We start from the raw sequence: 15,426 nt of genomic DNA, 5'->3' as shown, positions 1-15,426 counted from the left end.
TCTACTGACAATAAGGGATAAAATCAAAGAAGTGAGGAACAGAATTTTCTTGTACATTGCCAATCTATTACATAAGAATGATCTGAGGTGTCTTGCCCCTTAGCATTTTTTTTCGGAAACCACATATTGATTGGTTTACTGCAGATGGTTTTAGGATTTTCTTATGCCTAAAACTTTTACTCTCAAAATACAACTATTGTACAAAGCATAAAAAATACACACAGTATAGATAATATTTGGAGCTATAGCTTTAAGATGAATAATCCCTTAATGGCTATGACTTATGTATGGTGACTAAAATACATAATATAATGGCAGTAACAGTAGAAAATTTAGGTTTAAAAATAAGAAATATATACAATTTTTTCATAAAAGTATAAGGTATTTTTTCAAATATTTTCATCCTTATATAAAGTATTGACTCCTAATTGGGACAGAATTAGTTGAAACAGAAGCAATTTTACAACATAAGCCCACCCAGTTCTTCCAGGAAGATGTGTTCTAATTTAAGAAGGAAAAAATAAACCAAATGTGTTATTTGAAATTCAAAAGAATTATATGTATCACCAAACTATCTTAATCTTCCTCCGAGTAAAAATATAATACATTCCATAATAAAATACTGTTTAAAAATTCTGAGTAAACGGTCATTCCAAAAAATGTGCCACACATCATATATTAATTTCTGAACAGCATTACTAACTAGTAGAGTCAGCCAGATCCAAAGGTTTCCATTTATTCAGTGTGGTGCACAGTTTTGTAAAGTTCCCTTTTGGCAAAATGTCAGAGCTGTTACTATTCATGAATTAAATTACAACTTTATATCAAACAAAATTGAGCAAAACTAACCACTTGTTTCTTAAAGATATCTTCAAAACACCTTGACTCCCTCGTTGAGCCATATTTTTATGGTCACTTATATGTAACCCTGAGGTTGGTCATACTGATGTCCTTAACAACTATATAATGGTCTCAACTGGTCTCTCAGCATCATTTCTGGGCCATGTCTCCATAACATAGGCAGGGTGATCTTCTCAAAATGCAACTCTAACCATGTTATTCTCCTCCTCAAATGTCTGCTATGGCCATAACCACAGCGCTGTAGGCTTTAGCCCTGTCTTTTTCTCTGATTCCACCTCAAGGCACTGTGCCTAGCTCTCCAGTACAACTATATTCCCTTCATCCACAGAACCTTTGCATGAGATAGCCCTTCTTCATGAACTTCTTTCTCTCTTCACCCTCTCTCACTACACTCTTCATCTATTTCACTGTTCCTTTAGGGCCAAGCTCACAGGATATTGCCTCAGAGAAGTTTTCCCTGACACCTCATCTTCCATCAACCTTACCCCGTGGCATGCTGTGCTTTGCTAGCACCTATGACAGTTTCATTAATGACAGTCTCCTCCACAAGCCTATAGAGCTCGGTGAGGCCAGGGCACATGCACCATGCCTGTCAATGTATTGTCTATATCTAGATCAGCACCTGGCATTTAACAGTCCTTCAATTTGTTTGGTTGAATAAATGAAGAAAACCCTAAATAAAATGACATTTGTACAGAAGCTTTCATTTCATCAATGTTCACTCTGAAATTTATACAATTTTAATTTAGGAAATTAGAATATTTCTACATTTTTTAAAATCTGAAATTAATGCAAATAAAAATATGGCTTAAGGAAAAATTGTGAAAAGAATTTGTAATGGGCAGAAGATTACTGAGTGTTCTTCTAATGGAATGCTGGGTTGTTGCATTTTTTTTTTTCCAGTGACAATTTTTTTTCATATTTACAAACAAAATCAACTTCGCCCCAAATAACCCCCAAATTAAAAAAAAAATTAAATTAAATTTACAGTGAATATACCCAGCAAACATCTATTTCTGCAAATAAACACTGTGTCTGTTACTGTGGTACAAACATTAAACAAACAATATACAAGTGTTCTTGGAGGTGAGGGGAGTTCCAAGTGTTATCTCTGTGGGGTTTGGGAAGACACGACGGGGAAGTGAGAGAATGTGGAAATCAATTTTGTTTATCATAATTCTGTTCATATTTCTGTCCATATAAATACATTCATAAAGACAAAAAAAGGGCCAGGGGCGGTGGCTCATGCCTGTAATCCCAGCACTTTGGGAGGCCGAGGCGGGTGGATCACCTGAGGTCAAGAGTTTGAGTCCAGCCTGAGCAATATTGTGAAACCCCATCTCCACCAAAAATACAAAAAAGTAGCCAGGAATGGTGGCATGCACCTGTGGTCTCAGCTACTCAGGAGGCTAAGGCAGGAGGATCACCTGAGCCCGGGAGGCGAAGGTCACAGTGAGCCCAGATCAGGCCACTACACTCCAGGATGTGTGACAATGAGACTCCATTTAAAAAAAAAAAAAAAAAGGAAAGGGAGCTTGAGATGAGATCTTTAAAAAAATATTGGAGAATACTTATTCCTGAACAACAGCAACAAAAAATAAAATAGAAGAGAAAATAAATTAAAATGATATAAGTGGATGGGAAGAAGAGGGAAGCAGAGGGGCCAACCAGGGTAAAAAAGGGGACCCAAAGAAGGGGAGCCTGAAGGAATCCAATGCCAGTGTGGATGTCCATCTGTTTCCGTCTTCATCACTACTGTCTTAGGCTCCAGTTTAGCATCAGTCTCCTTACTTCCTGTCTCCATCCATAGTCTACCAGGATCCTTCAACACCCTCTACCCTGCCCCCATCTCTTCTGGGTTGCTCCCTTCCTCTTCTCCATTTATTGGGATCTGGTTCGCTCCAGGATCCTCAGGTCATAGTTCCTTTTGGCCATTCAAAGATTAATGCTATTCAGGGAGTTGTTGAGATGAAGGGAGGCATTTGAGCAGCCAGCGGGTTGGGGAACACAGCCATGATGGTGTACAAGGCAGCAAGGTCCAGGCAGTGGCCATTCTCAGCAGTCCCACCATTGTCGCCTCCACCCTTGCCAGGGAGCCCCTGAGCTGAGTCTTGGCATTGGACATAGCAAGCTGCTTAAAGAGTTTGTCTGCCTCAGTACAGGTGATGCCCTCAGGGAGATCTGTCACCTCCAGCACCTGCCCCAAGACAACATCTGCTGTCTCCATGTCAGAGGAGGCAGATTTGAGTGCTTGTCTGTTGCCCTGGTTTCCATGTCCACTCTGTCCCTGGTGCACTGTGTAAGTTGACTGGCCATGGAGCAAGGGAGGGCAGATGGACAGATTGTACTCTAAAGGCTGGCCTAAGAGGGAGTAACACCCATCACCCTGTGCTGGACCCCCAGGCCAGGGGAACCATCTGAAGACAAACAAGGGACTGAGTCCTGTGCAGACAGCCACCACTGAAGCTGGTGACAGGAGAGGGTGGTAAAGCCTGGGTAGGAGATGTGTCAGGGCTGCTGCTCATTTGTGTGTTGGCCTGGGGGCTGATATCAGGATTGTACAGGTCTCCAGGCTTCTGGTCCTCGTGGTCCATGTTGTAGTATTTACAGTGACTCCACTGGACCCTGGATGGGTTCTGAGTAGGTTCAGGGTCCATTAGTGAAATTCAGCTGCATGATCACCACAGCTGGTCCAGAAGGTGACACTCCTGACTACTGCTGCGGCATCTGTGGTAGACTGCAGGGAGAGGGAAACTGAAGCATCTGGTACTGCTGAGACCCAGGGGGCTGCAGAAACCCAACAGTAGGGCTTGTATGGTTCTGCTGAGCCAGTGGGATCATGCTGTAGTACACTGGTATGCCCCCTTTTGGGGGGCCTCCTTACCCAGACTGGCTCACAGGGGCCAGCATGAGTTGCTAGAAAGGCCGCTGGACCACATTTTGTGAGTGACTACCCACTGAGACTTGGTAAGAAGGCAGTGGAGGGTACTGAACCACCAGGCCTTGCATCTAGCCCCCCACACTGCTTCTCTGACTGCAGAGCAGGCCCTGGTTCTGTGGCTGCTGGAACCCCTATCATTCCTTGGTAAGCCACCTGCTGCCAGTTAGGCATCATCGGCTATAAACCGGGCTGCTGGGATGGCTGAGCAAGTTTTTGACCACATCGGGATCTGCAGGCCACCAGGTGACAGAAATGTTAATATTGCTGGTTGGAATTAGGATATTGTCCAGGGGTATTAGTAAGAAACCTGGATCTGTTGAGAAGGCTGCATGTAGCCCCAGGGTAGCAGCACTTGCTGAGTAGCTGATGCTTGGCTAGAGGTGGAACAGTTAGAGGTGGGGAGGGGCTGACCCATGGATGCCATGATGAAGTTAGCCTGCTGATGGTGCTGGGAGATGAGTGGCAGCTGGAATAGAGGTGCCGATGAGTCTGTTGCTTTAGTAGAACCTTGGCACCTAGGGCTCATTTGTCCAAAGGAGTTGCTGAGGTCATCTGCCTGTGAGATCATGTTATTATTCAAGGGTGGCTATTGCTGAGGTGTGGGTGGGAGAGCACAAAGTTTGCTGTTGCTGCTGCTGCTGCTGCTGCTCAAGGAAGAAGGTTCAGGATAGACTGGGATGAGGTGACTTGGTTGCACACTTCTGGGGCATGTAGTGTCACACCTGGCCTGGAGATCCTTCCTGTATTGCCACCTTTACTGCTGCCAATGCAGTCACCTTGGGTGAAGATAGAGATTCTGCTGAAGCTGCTGGCTTTGGTTACGGAGGGCTGCGTGTTCTGGACAGAGCCATCAGCGTTCATGCTGCTCCAAGGCCGTGGCTCCAAGGGATTTGAGTTCACTGTCTGTGCTGTTCCGGCAGCTGCTTGAGGTGCAGCTGAACCTTCTGCAATTCCCCCGATGTCATTTATATATCCTTTCTGGCCAGTCTCTTGGGGGTCACATATTCTCTCTCAGACCCTTGGATATTTGTCCCCTTTCTCTTCTATTGACTTACTCCTCCTTCCTAAAGCACCACTTTTATTTATAATTAATTTCAGATTTTAAAACATGTAGGAATGTTCTAAGGTCCCATATTAAAACTGTATAAATTTTAGAGTAAGGATTAATGAAAACTTCTGTATAATGTCATTTCATTTAGGGTTTTCTTCATTCATTCAAAGAAACATATTAAAGGACTGTTACATGCCAGGTGCTGAGCTAGATATAGACAATACAGTGATGGGCACAGTACACACGGCCCTTGTCTTACAGAGCTCTGCAGTCTTGTGGGGGAGACAGTCATTATGTTTGACAGCTTCATCTATGAAATGGGCAAGCATTGTTAAAATGTAAGGAATATATTCACATGGACAGCTGAGTAGTTAAAAATTAATTCAATCTTTTAAATCCATAGTATGGGATACATCTTGACTTTTTTATATGTCATTTCTTTGATCAGAATATTCCACCCTAGAGACATAAAAAGATGCCAATTTCTCCAGTGATTACAACAGGATTAATCCTGCTAACCATTTGTTGATCCTACAGGCAAATGATAATAGTACATCTATACTAAAGAATACTATGCATCTATAAAAAATAATACAGCAAATCAATAGATGAAGACATTGAAAGACTACCAAGATATTTTACTAAGTACAAAAATGTTTTGGGATTATATATATAGCATATGATATGATATCACTCATTTTAAAACTCCACAAAAGAGAAGTATACATTGATACATACCTACATGCACATATATATAATTAAATACATATGCAAATACATAGAAAAACAGTCTGAAAGGTATTCACCAATTGATGATAGTTGCTATGTTTGAGAAAGAAACTCAGATTAGAGCATCAGACACTTAGTGCTCAAGATAATCAAATCATTGGTGCTATTTGAGTTAAAAATATGACATTGAATTTAAGTACAGCTTATACATTTATAATTTTTAAAAGAGAAAAAGGAAATAAAACAGACAAAGTATACTGAAGAGGTAAACTAGTCTTGTAGTAACTACTTTTAGCACCAGCAAGTGAAGGCAACCATAGAAGAAGAAAAATGATTTTATCTCTGACATTTGAACCAATGAAAGGATTCTTGTGCCAGAAAAGAGAATGTGGTCTTCATTAAAGGAGAACTAAGAAGCTATTGCCTAGATACTCTCCCCTCATTCTACAAATGTGGGTAAGAATGCCATTGAAGGACTGAAATGCAGTGCTGCTCTCCCCAAGTCTCCATTGAGCTCGGAGCTCTAAGAGGTACTTTTAGGACCACCTCTGAGGAGTGGCATCTAATATCACCTACCATCTAACTTAGATAGTCAAGAAATGTAGACTACAGTCCATGAATGAAAACTGTACATTTCCTAAATTTTAGGAACTTTCTTAAGGTTGTCACTTTTATTTTCTCTCACCTGTTCACTTGTGCTAATTCTGAGGAAGAGAAAGAAACCGGGAAATTGGGGAAACCAGTCAATATTAAATGAGAAAAAAATGCCAAGATATTGAATTAGTGACGGCCATTTTATAAAGCAAAGACACGCAAGATATTCAGAGTTCGTTGGAGTGGAGTCAGAATGATAGTTCCCCAAAGAGGTCTCATCCTAATCCCTGGAAACTGCAAATATATTACTTTATATAGCAATGGGAATTTTGCAGATGTAAAAAAATCATCCTGGATTACACAGGTGAGAGTAATGTAATCACAAGGGTCTTTTTAATGTGTCAGAGAGAACCAGAGAGAGAGAGAAGATTTAAAGATGTTATAATCCTGGCTTTGCAAATGGTGGAAGGGGCCATGGGCCAAGATATCACACAGTCTCACCAACACCTTGATTTTAGCCCTGAGAAACATTTTATAGTTCTGACATGAAAAAATATAGAACAAAGAGTTGTGCTGTTTAAGCCACTAAGTTTGTAGGGATCCTAATTTTCTTCCTGTCCCTTAATTTAAGAGCCTTGTAGGTACTAATGGGCCTTAGAAAAATTTCTTGTCATACTGCGTTATATATTACAGATGAGAAAATTGAGAGCTAAAGAAGTGAGGTGATTTGGCCCTCAGCTATTAACAAAAGAATTAGGACTAAGATGTTCTGACATCTCCAGATGATATGAAAGATGGAAAAAGGAAGAGAAAGTGTTGCTCATTTTCATTTTCTCTAAGATTTTGTGATTGACAAATATAAAAATTGAATAATACCAGGTACATGCTAAGGTTAACCCACACTCTATGCACGGCAAGTGCAACATATTAGCAAAATCTGGGGACTGTTCAATGCAGAGTTAAATTTTCAAGAGAAGATATATGTAGAGCTAGGTTTTAAAGTAAATTAGAGGTATTCATTTTCTGGTTTTCTCTAAATTTCTCTGTAGTAACTTTAAAAAGGTGCAGTAGTGAAAGATAAAGGCACAAAGATGGGTTCCTTTACATATTAATGGATAACTAACCAAAGACTAATAAAAATTCAATGATCATGCTGATTAGATTATTCTGGATTGTTTATCACTCTGCAGGCAGTGCCCATACCCAGCTTCTATTACAAATTATGCAATTAAATGTAGCTTTGGAAGTTGTATTTGCATCTCTCACAGAATGTCTAATTTGTTCCAAAAGTGCAGAAGGATAATGTCTTGAAAGTTCCAAGGATCAAAATAATCATCTGAGGCCTTTTAAATAAACTTTTTTTGTATTGATAACTAACACACACAAACAAAGCACAAGATAATAAAAAAAATCCTTCTTTGAATGTAGCAAAAGTCAAGAATTATGAATTATAAGGCTTTTGAAATGATAAGTTGATGACATGAACTTGCTTGGGGATGCTCTAAGCCAATACATTTTAGTACTTTTATTTCTGCCACTAAACTTGACAATTAGACAACATGGAAAAATACGTATTATGCCAAATAGGTATATAAAAATAAAAGTATTGAGAGGCTATGATGATTTGGATCCTTTTTATATATGCTGGGATCTCTTGAAATTAATGTTTCTTAATCTATAAGTGGAGAGCTCCCAGCTGGTGTGTTTCCCATCTAATTGAAATGCATAAGGATGAGTCAACACAACCTTATTTGTAATTAAATTTTGGATTTAGGTTAAATCCACTTGCATCATAAAAGCTTGTGGACAAATCTCTTCCTAGCAATAATGCAAATAGAAATATTCACATTTTATGAAATGCTAATTTTTGGACACTGGCAACAAATAATAATACACACAAAAAATACTTAGACTGTTATAATGAAAAACATTCATCCAAACTGACATGTACTTTGAGAATGAGTTAGTTTTGCAATTTCTCAACCTAAAACATTATTTGTGTCATCTAATATAATTCAAAATCCTTCACTAGCCTGTAAGACTGGGAATAAATTCACATGCTTATTACTTCTTAGGCATTTTTTTGATTAATAGTATCTCTTCTAATGTAGATCTACAGACTAACTTAAACAAATGTGGATATTTACAATAAGTAGAGAAAAAAGAAAAGAAATATATCATTTAGTGAAATCCAATACCTTGGGAGATTTTTTTAAAAGCTGAAATTAAAGTATAAAGCTTTTTCATGGTTGTACATAGGCCTTGATCCCAAGCCCCACACTGAGGAGGGTCATTGTGGAGTTTTAGCTTTGAGTTTTAATATCTACCGTAAAACGATCACCCAGGGAAAACAAACTATCCTGAGAGGACTTTTAATAAGACTGTTCAGCTATAGTATTTTGTAAACGCTCCCAGCATCTTTTATAGAGCCTCTCTAAGGGGAATAAAATGCTGATCACAGATTGTAAATAGAAAGAGGAAGAAATGCACAATTTTCCATTTACCTTGTTTAAAGCCCTTAAAGAGTTAAAATAAGTTTTTATATCTGGCTTCCTTTTTAAAAAATATCTTAATGGTAAATTATGATCAATAATAACAGAATGTTGTAAACTATATGCAGGTTTGTTTCTGCCTAATGAGGGGCAGACCAGGCAACAGTCCAGGCATAGCAGTGTAGCCTCGGTCTGGTGGCTTCGCAGTGTCGAGATCCTTCTATCTTACTACTCCATCATCCCCAGACTTCTGCCTACCATGCTGCACCCCCAACATGACCTCAAAAATTGCTGTCTACCCTATCTGTGCTGCTAATCATTAAGGAAATGACACAGGAGTCATTAAGCATCAATTATTTTAATATGGCAGGGGTTGGAGCTTAGTGACAAGGCCATACATAAACATTTTGTAAGCTGGGAAATGAAGTCTTTACTCTGGTTGTCTTTTAATCCACCTAAGTTATCAGGGTGCAGTTAGTTTAGAGAAGACAAAATAGATATTAGGAAAAAACAGCAGATCTTCGCCACATCATCCTAGGAAAATTTTGAATAAATCAATGTAATTCAAAATTATAGATGGGGTTAATTTCCTTAGGAGATATAACTTTTACAAATGGTTTCAAATAAAACAATAAAACATTTTTTAAAGAGTTGATATGTCCATATATGTAGATGTATATACAATAGCCACGCACATGTGTATATATAAATTACATATATTTGTATCAGAATTATGATCTACACTTGTTTTATTCAAAGAACTTTTTATATATAAAGCCTTATGTTGCCATAATTCCTGGAAGATTAAACAAAAAACTCTTAATGACTTTTGCCTCTGAAGAATAGTTTAGAAAAACTTAGCACTGTATGCCCATTTTATTCCATTTGAATTTCTTACATGCACATATTGTTTTTAATTTGAAATAATTGTTCTAAAATTAAAATATCAAATAAAAATGGTATTTTTACTTTCTGAGTCCTTAAAGGGGTCCTTAAAGTCCTTGAAGAACTTTCAAAAACATTGAAAATGGTGACTGTAGGTAAAGAGTAAGGAAAAGGAAAATCCAGCAATTTTGATTAAAAAAAAAATGTTTTATGGTAACTATCTCTAGTAACGGCCACTAACCTTTGGTTTCCGTGTGTGTCTGTTTTGCAGTGTTTTTTATTCATCCTGAGTGTGCTTTAAAATCTCATTCTCATCCTTTTTGCTTCCCAAATTGAAATATAGATTTTAATAAACATCTTGAGTTTGGATATTAAAACATATTGAAATATATTTTATGGTCATAAATAATTTTCCTTGCCATTCAAATATTTTGTTTTAAAAAATAATACAGAGTTTATTTCATGTGTATATTTTCGTTTTCCCATCATTTCCATGTGTGACCACTGCTTCTACTATGTCTTCCCTAATTTCATTCATACTTAAAATCAAGAAAAGGATAGAGTTCCATCCTTAACAACTAAATAGGCATTTTAGACACTATATTTTTGGCAATGGAACATGGGCAACATTTGTCAAACATGGCAGGGAAAGTTCCCACTCTGTATTATAAAAAGGAAAGCCAAATATCAACTGTTACAAAAATAAAATAAGATGGAAAATTTTAACAAAGTTTAAACTATTTTCTTAAAGAGATTTCCTTATTCAGAGATCTTGAATAGCCTCCTAATCAGTCATACAGAAGCAATTCTTTATACAATTTATGAACATGGTTTTCATTTTGGGAAGAGAACTACCTTTTTCTATTATTGCTAACATTTTTGCTTTAAGGTCTTCTATAGGACTAGGTCTTTTTGGTGTTGTAAGAGTGTTTTCCTCTTTTTTTTTTTTTTTTTTTTTTTTTTGGAAGGATTCTTGACCTTTTGATCTTGGTTTTAATGATTTTATGTCTTTTTCATTCTGGTTTGATTTTTGTGCATTTTTGGCTGGAATATCTTATATAGATTTCTTCACTGGAGTTTTCTTCAGTTTCCTCATCATCAAAATTGTTGTCATCATCTTCTTCTTCATCAGCAGTATGTTGTACTTTTCTCTGTGGTAACTTGCTACCACTTCCAGGGGCAGATCACTTTTCAGATATACTTAAGAGTTTCATATCCTCCTCCTCTTCATCTTCTGACTCCACATCTTCCTCCACAGCCTAAAAGGGCTGTCTACTAATCTGCACAAGTTCTGAACTGCACTGCAATTCTAAGACCATGGATAATACTATTTCAAAGCTCCCAGGGATACAGTTGGCTGTGCAGACATTTTTAATATTGCCAGTGTTGCATTAATTGAGTTGCCTTTATAATTCATTATCCTTGTTTCGATAACGTTAAATTCATCCCTTGTACCATTCTCTAAACTGACCTTTATTTTGTTTTGAGACGGAGTCTTGCTCTGTCGCCCAGGCTGGCGTGCACTGGCGCGGTCTTGGGTTCACCGCAAACTCCGTCTCCCGGGTTCAAGCAATTCTCTGCCTCAGCCTTCCTAGTAGCTGGGACTACAGGCGCCCGCCACCACGCCAGGCTAATTTTTCGTATTTTTAGTAGAGACGAGGTTTCACTGTGTTAGCCAAGATGTAAACTGACCATTCTTAAAGATAACTGGTGCCCAATTTCATCATTATTCATGTTGAAGTGATAATCTGTCAGCCTTTAGTTCACAACCAAAAAAATTGTTCTAGTGCTCAGGGGGATCTTGTACATGTCCTTTGAATGTTCCATGAACTGGTAGCATGCATTTAGATGGGAGATAAGGCAGACGAAGGTGAATGACCACTGCCCCAGAGAATAGCCGCATAGGATGGTTTCACACCAGGGTTAGATACTTTAAATTGTTTCTTTTAACTTTCAGAAAAAACAATCCTCTGGTTAAGGAAAAACAAAGGATATTCATTCAAAGACTAATTTCTTAGGAAGTTGTAAGTATATGAAAGCAAGGGTGTGTGCCTAGGAACTTTATCAACTATAAAAAGGATTATCAACTCCTACGATGCCTTCTTATTACTTGTTCTAACAAGATTTGCCATTAGTGTAACTTGCTACGAAGTAGTCTTTAGTGAAACTTTTAAAGCAGACTGTTAGATGTGATTATGGTGTGCTATTAGACACCACAAAATACTGGAAAAAATACTTTTAACAGGGATTGTCGATCAATGCCTGAAATTTATTTTCCTAACTTCACATTGCTTTCTCACATATTATAAATTGTCCAACCCACAGTAAAATCTTCAAGCAGGGAACCTTTTTAAAAATAAAGAGTGAACCATTATCTGAACATCCCTGAAACAGAAGAAGTAATCTTGATGATGGTATGCATGTGAGGTGGAAAAAACGTGTATATAGTAATTAATTCTAAAAATATCATGCAGCGGAAAGTCTACTGGACAGGAATATAACCTTGATGGCATTTCTGATTTACTGCATGACTCAGAAGCAGCCTCAGTTTCCTCCCTTGCAAAATGAAGGACCTAAGTGGAAACCCAATGGAGAATAATTCTGACCATTGAGTCAGAGAACTTGACCCTGAGTCACTGGACTGCCATTTCTCTACTTTGTGTGGTAACTAGTTGTAAATCCACAGAGCAAGGAGATAGTGACTATAACTTTCCTCAATCTTGCCTATTCTAAACTGGGAAACATTATACCAACTCTTTCAAAGAAGATTTGGGTCTGCTAATTAGAACATGAATCACTGTTCACTAAAATTTCACATTTGTATCCTTTGAAAGCAGAGCCATTTCATTCCTTCTTGTGGATTTAGATCCCTTTGCAATCCATACATGTGATGTACTTAATAGTTAAATGGTCCTTGCATTCCCCACTTTTAGCTGACTGCTAAAACAGATGTTCAAAGTATAAACTATTTTAACCCAGTCTAGCATATTTGAGATCCCAAATCATCAGCAGCCAGAATCTGGAATTCCTTTGCTACCTCCTGTCCTGAGTAGGTCTAATCAAGCTGAACACACCTGTAAAATGAGTGATATCTCATCTACTCCCGTCTTTTTACCTGTACTAGCTTAATAAAATTGTACTCTTGTCCCATTTCCCTAACCCCACCTACTTTGATTGGGACCAGGAAAATAACTCCAAACCTTTTCAATCCCATATCCTTAGGAGTTAACCTTAGAGTTGCGCCTCTAACCACTGCTTGGTGTTTCACTTCAATCCAGATATCAACCTCTGCATAAACCAAACTTAGTATCAGAATAAAACAATTGCCCAGGGCATTCTGCTGCCCACACACTATCCCCTTTGCTTAATCCAACAGCCTAAATGGGCCTAAGTATACTAGGTCTCCTTAGACATTTTGATTTGGCTTTCTAGTCACTGTCCTTGGGGACCACCAACTAAACTTAGTGGTATAAACTGAGCTTAAAACATTTCTACTGTCCCCTGGGTCTATGGGTGAAGATCCAAGATGTTTTACCCCTAAATCCTTGTGAGTTATGACAATTATATCTGCATTGATACCGTCTTTCCTACTTACTGAATTTCTGCCACCTTCTCCTAAAACTAGATGTTGACCTTATACTGGGAAAAGCTTTTTCTCCATGTACATTTTTTAATGTCTTTATGACATGCCCAAGTAAAATAGTGAACAAAAACTAACTCATTCCAAAACCTTTCAATGTTTTAAATAATTTTAGATATTCCTTCACTTACTTAAACTCCTATTTAAATGATTTAACGTTGATATGGTATAGATAAAGAGGCTTGTGTGTACTTGTCAGGAACACTTATAGTTAGAATTCCAAAAGCTATTTTTGAATTTTCAAATTTTCTTGGTAATTCAACATCTCTAAAGAATAACGAAAAGTGAACTCTTTTTTGAATGATTTATAATACACATTCCATAAAAATGACATAAAAGAATGTATTTCATAGAATTGCATTATCTATGTATTAAGTGTTATTTTTAAAACTACAAATTTTCCACATTGAGCCCATGTATTTATCCTTAGTAAATATTTATGTGTACGTGACATGTATAATACATATTAATGTATTCTTCAATATCAGCATTGTTCATATATTTTCTTTTGTAATACTTATTAATAATTTAATTATTAGATTGAAATCATTGGAAACGTAGTTTTGACTAAACAGTTTGATGTAGTTTGAATAAATGTAGTTGAATGACTAAATAGTTGCCTCACTAATCTAACATTGCCATTTCCAAAATTAATCCCCGCACTTGTATGCCAGCCACTTTCTCTATACATAATGTAGGAAATGCTTAATCAAAATAGTGAATAACTTCATTAAGTTAAAATATAATTAAGTATATACAAAATTAAAATCTAGTTTTCAATCTATATGAAGCATATCATTAAATATTCAATGTGTTCCATTTTCATACAAATTAGGAATACAGTCTTTTATATTAGAAGACTAAAACCCAGGTTTCTGAAGTTAGAAAGAAGAAATGTTGCCTTGAACCCAGAAAATTATAACTGGATAGAACCTACATTTTACTTAGCTATGGCTTATTGGCTTATATTTTTAAATTCCTTTGTAACAACTTCGTTCTGTGATCTATCACAGTTTTAGAACCTTTTGAGCTTGATATCTTAGCAGAGGTTTAAACTCTGTCAATCATTCAACAGTCAGATTGGCCCTGCTTGAAAAAGGTTTAATAGAAAAGAAGTCATAAATCAAGAGAAAAAAATCTCAAGGAAGATGCCCTTAAGGAATTACCTTATAGAAAGATAAATTATCCTAGCCACGAGAGGGGAGTTTGGGCTTTGTTTTCTGTTACTTTGTGTGTGTATCTTTTTGTTTTGTTTTGTTTTTAATAACTAAAGCTAGATTTTTGTTGCTTTTCCTTTTCCAATATAACTAAAACACATTAAAATCCTACCAGACTATTTAAAATGAAATATTTCTACGAATAGATCTTAGTGACAGGAATGTCAATTTTTTTGAAATAACATTTCTAGAGCATAGAGGAATACCCGCCTTGTCCTTGCAGTCACCCTAAATTTAGGTAACAAATAGGTCAGTCCTCACCACTCATCTAACTGATTGGAGAACTGAAAAGTTCCCTTCTGCCTCAATTCCAGCCCTGCTTTTCCAAGTGTGTATCTTCAAAGCTCTTTCTAAATCTCAGAGTAAAGGGAATAGTCAAAACCTAATAAAAATTCAGCAATTCATTATAGCGATTGCATTATTTTGGACTGGTATTCATGCTGCAATCAAATTTCCCAAGCCTATGTGCTTTTCCCCACAGTAGTTTCAGATAGAGTCTTTTGTAGATATCTATATGATCTTCTTTTTTACTGGGCAGACAATATAAGAATTCCTACAATAATAAACAACGGTTCATCATATATTCTAAGGGAGTATATGATGAGATGTTATAGCAGTCAAGCAACAAAACACTGAATGCCTCCTGAGTTCCAGGATGTGTGCTGGGAACTGGATATATAACCTATATTGCATCTTACTCAGCCTTCAGCAACATTTAATATAGTTGATCGACTCTCAGAAATCCCTCCTCCTAGGTTTTTTGACACTATACATTCTTAATTTTTCTCCTACCCCTTCGTATACTTCCAATCAGTCATTGTTGCTAAGCCCTCTCCCTGTGCCAGATTTCTGAATGCTGGACTTTCCTATGACTTCCTCAGTTGAAGGATTCTCTTCTCTCTCTCCCAGGTGATCCTATTCATTCTCCTGGCCTTAAATACCATCAATACAGTAAAAATCCATTTACATGATTTTTAGTTTTTTTTGAAAGTCAAAGAGTAAGATTCAAATTATTG

The 15,426-nt window shown here is 37.2% G+C and overlaps 1 pseudogene; it reads right to left on the bottom strand.

The window, feature by feature from the left end:
- Positions 1–2,742: 2,742 nt before the first annotated feature.
- LOC105478803 (R3H domain-containing protein 2-like) lies at positions 2,743–12,704 on the bottom strand (annotated as a pseudogene).
- Between the last annotated feature and the right edge of the window lie 2,722 nt (positions 12,705–15,426).

The sequence above is a fragment of the Macaca nemestrina genome, chromosome 5 (genome assembly GCF_043159975.1).
Source record: "Macaca nemestrina isolate mMacNem1 chromosome 5, mMacNem.hap1, whole genome shotgun sequence".
NCBI lineage: Eukaryota > Metazoa > Chordata > Mammalia > Primates > Cercopithecidae > Macaca > Macaca nemestrina.
Note: the sequence above shows the minus strand (reverse complement) of the source record. Positions and strands in the feature narration are given on the sequence as shown.